The sequence below is a fragment of the Tiliqua scincoides genome, chromosome 2, assembly GCF_035046505.1.
Source record: "Tiliqua scincoides isolate rTilSci1 chromosome 2, rTilSci1.hap2, whole genome shotgun sequence".
NCBI classification, from domain to species: Eukaryota; Metazoa; Chordata; class Lepidosauria; order Squamata; family Scincidae; genus Tiliqua; species Tiliqua scincoides.
Window position 1 is genome coordinate 87,751,196 of NC_089822.1, and position 4,154 is coordinate 87,755,349.

Below are 4,154 nucleotides of genomic sequence, written 5' to 3' on the forward strand. Positions count from 1 at the left end.
TACAAGCTGATAAGGTTTTGCTGCACAACACACCAGACATTACAGTAATAGAAAAAAATTAAGTGACCATGATCGACATAGCAATACCTGGTGACAGTAGAATTGATGTAAAAGAATATGAAAAAATCAGTAAATAACAGGATCTAAAAATTGAAATCCAAGGCGCAAACCAGCAGTGGTCATCCCAGTGATTGGGACTGGCACATTAGATGCAGCCCCAAAAACACTTGAATCACATTTAAAACATCTGAACATTGACAAAATTACTATCCGTCAAATTCAAAAAACCACCCTGCTTGGTTCAGCACACATCATTTGCAAATATGGTTGGCAACCTTCAGTCTCGAAAGACTATGGTATAAGCCTACAGCACCCGGTATTCCCAAGCAGTCTCCCATCTAAGTACTAACCAGGCCTGACCCTGCTTAGCTTCTGAGATCAGACAAGATCAGGCATGTGCAGGGTAACAGTTGCTGCAAATATATTACAATGTCATAGGCCTCTGGCTGAGGCCCGACTAGTAATTAAGGCCAAGTCTAGCTAAAGAACTGGCAGCTGTGTCATGAGAAATAATAATAATAATAATAATAATAATAATAATAATAATAATAATAATAATAATAATAAATAGTCTTCCTAGTTGGTGATATGCATGGTTTATTCAGTCCTAGCATGCACACAGGGTGAGACACCTGTAGTTGCTCTTATGCAAAAACTCCATCTGTACTTCAAAAATTCCGAGAACCACATCCAGATCTCTGTACAAAAAGTTATGGTAGCTGACCAATTAGTAAAGAACAAACAAAACAAGCCATACTGGACAGTTTGGGGTGTGTGTGTTGTTTTTTTTCTTTCTGGTCAGGTGACAACTCTTGCTTCAAGTTCAAAAGAACATCTGACATGACAGTCAGCACTGGTTCCAGAACTCTTGCAAACTGCACACCATGGACTCTCCTTCTGACCCAGGTGGGCCCCAATAGAGTCACTTCCCTTCACCACACAAGGTTTATGGGTACAATTTGATGGAGTCAAAGGTCTAAGTAAATCTGTAACATTCTATATAAAACATTCTATATTAATATATAAGTATTAATTGGTGTTTTAGAAAACTGGAACTTCGTTAATTACCTTCATTTGTGACAAATCATGGTGATATTGATGTAACATTACCAGATTTTAAGAGATAATTATTCTGATTAATCTATCACATTTGTGTCTAACCCTCCTTCCAGGATTCAGGGCAGCCCATACAGGATTTCCCATTTTATCCCTACAAGAACCTGGAGAAATAGATTAGGATTGCGAGAGTAATCCAGTGAGTTTCATGGTGGTGGTGGTGGTGGGGGAACAGAGGAACTGGGTCTTCCAATTCCAAGCCTTTTTATCATCCTGCTCTCTCGCTGACTTCTATAAAAATCCCATGTTTTCCAAACTAGGGGGTAAGATTTTACAGTACTGTATGCGAAATTGCCTCTTCTGTGTCATTTTCTGTTTGGATGTCTGTCAGGCATTTATAAAATAATTGAACAAAATGTTGTTATTCATTACTTCATGAGTAAAGGCAGCTGTTTGTTTCCATGTCAGTTACTTGCGTGCACAAAGCTTTCTTCAACATTGATTAAAACAGGCCATCCCTTCCCTCCCATGGAGTTCCGAGTGTGCATCAGAGACCAACATGCATGTGCTTGAGCTGCTACACTGGGGCCAAAGTGTACGAAATGCTAAACGCTCATTTTACTTCCACCCCCTTACAAGAATCATTGGTGTTTGGAGATAGCGTTGCATGATGGTTTAAGGTGTTTAGTATTCCATGCATGGTCCTCCTATTGGAAGTACCACCGGAAGTAACTAGTGATGATGTCACCACCAGTTACTTCTAGATTGGGAGGCCAGATGCAACATGACAAACATTAGTAAGAGGTTCAGGCTGAACAGGAGGGCTTTTTCAGGCTTGTGGAAAGTGCATGCTGGAGCTCTGCCTGCCAAGCTGAGCCTCCTACTGCTGCTTGTCGTGTTGCATTGCTGGTCTTGCTGCCAGGTGGTGGAGGACTGGGGGTCCCACATGTACCACCAGACACCACCTCAAGTATTACCAGTGGTACCTGTATCACTGGTTGAGAAATGCTGCTCTAGAATGGAGGAAGCCATCAAAGGTGATCCACCCACTCCTAAGCAGGGGCTTAGTAAGGGGTGCAACAAAGAGAAGCTGCGTGTAGAAGAGGGCAAACTGAGAGCTGAAGTGCTTTGGACTGCAGACCCCACTGGGGGTCTGATGTCATCCGTTGCTGCCTTGTAGAAGTGGCACTTGCTTCCATCTGCTACGCAATGTTTATATTTGTAGAGAAGCCAAGTATTACAACTCAAAAAGCCTCCAGTTTAATCTCCACCAAAAGGAAATCCACTGGAAGCCAAACCTAGGTGGTGCTGCCCCTGGAATTTCTCGTTGCCTGTGGAAGTGGGGAATGTACGTAACAATATATTTTTCCGCCAACTGAAATATTTATCATCATAATTCATTTTATAGAATTACATTGCAAGTAAAAGAGTTTGATATTATTCTGCATGAAATGTATCTAAACCGGATCAAAGTGTCTGAACCAATTACCAAACTCCATTTACCGTTGGTGTCTGAATCAGAGCTGAACTATCACATTAAAAAATATTGACAAACAAGAACCAGAATATAACTCACATCTTTAATGGTTTGACACCCTGTGGAAATGTCAGTGAAAATGTTATGTAATATATGAACAATAAATGGATATGATAGCAATTATGAAGCAAATAAGAGGGAAATTGAAGTCAAAAGTATGAAAACAAAATTCCACATTTGGCATGAAGAATTTCAAAACCATGTCAAATGACATGCAGACATGTTCCTGTTCCATTTTAAGAGCTTGGCAATAAGGATAGTCTGTTAAAATTCATTGTGGTTTTTTAGCAACATGACTCAGGACCACTTCTGAGCTTGTTTTCTTAAGACGCATACACATGTCCCACAAGGAAGGTTCTATATGAGTCTGTGTCATAGCAAATATGCACTCTGGTTCTGTCTCTAGCTGCTAGGAATATTAGAAATACAACAGGCATGGGTGCATCAGAGTTTGATCAGTTCAGACACTGGCCAGAGGACCCTGTATTCCTACCTACCCACCTTTGGAAGTTCCCCCTCCATACTTACTTATATGTGGGGTAGTGATGAACATACTCAGCTAAGCGACTCACTCCATCAGTGCCTTCTCCTGCCCTCTCCAGCGTTAAACAGGTTTGCCAAAGGGCTGTGATGTGAGGCTGTGATGATGTTGGGACTTTTAGAAAGTCCATTGCACATTAAAAAGGCAAGACAAGATGGCTGCGAAATGATCTCCTCAGCTCCTCAGCAAAAAAAAAGCATTGTTTTGCCATTTCTTAGAGAGCAGCACTGCACAAAAAGAGTATTCACATCCACTTCTCCTTTTACTTTTCTCAACATGCCATTGTGTGACACAACGCTATCAAAAATGACCTGGAGCTGGGGATAAGCAGTGAGGTTGCCAAGTGTGCAGATGACACTAAACTTTTCTGGGTGGTGAAGGGATTGTGAAGCACTCCAGAAGGATATCTCTAAACTGGGGGAGTGGGCAGCATACTGGCAAATGTACTTCAGTGTAAGCAAGTGTAAAGCAATGCACATTGGAGTAAGAAATAAAAATTTCAACTATATACTAATTACAGTGGTTCTCACACATTTAGCACCAGAATCCACTTTTTAGAATGAGAATCTGTCAGGACTCACCAGAAATGACATCATCAAGCAGGAAAATTTTTGACAATCCTAGGCTGCAATCCTACCCACACTTACCCAGAAGTAAGTCCCATTAACTATCATTGTTAAAAGAATATACAGAGTAGCTTGTTAAAAGTACAGGTCTATAACATTTCCCCAAATGCAGTCACATACCATGGTAGCATCAAGTCTAATATATTAAAAATAATATATTGAAATGAATGGGGACCCACCTGAAATTGGCTCACAACCCACGTAGTGGGTCCCAACCCACAGTATGAGAAACACTGTGCTAATGGGTTCTGAGCTGTCTGAGATGGATCAGGAGAGATCTTGAGGTGCTGGTGCACAGCTTGATGTGTCAATTCAGTGTGCAGCACTGGCGTCG

General features: G+C 41.1%; 1 pseudogene; it reads right to left on the bottom strand.

Annotated features, from left to right (window-relative positions):
* Nucleotides 1-361: 361 nt before the first annotated feature.
* On the bottom strand, nt 362-481 carry LOC136642425 (5S ribosomal RNA; annotated as a pseudogene).
* Between the last annotated feature and the right edge of the window lie 3,673 nt (nt 482-4,154).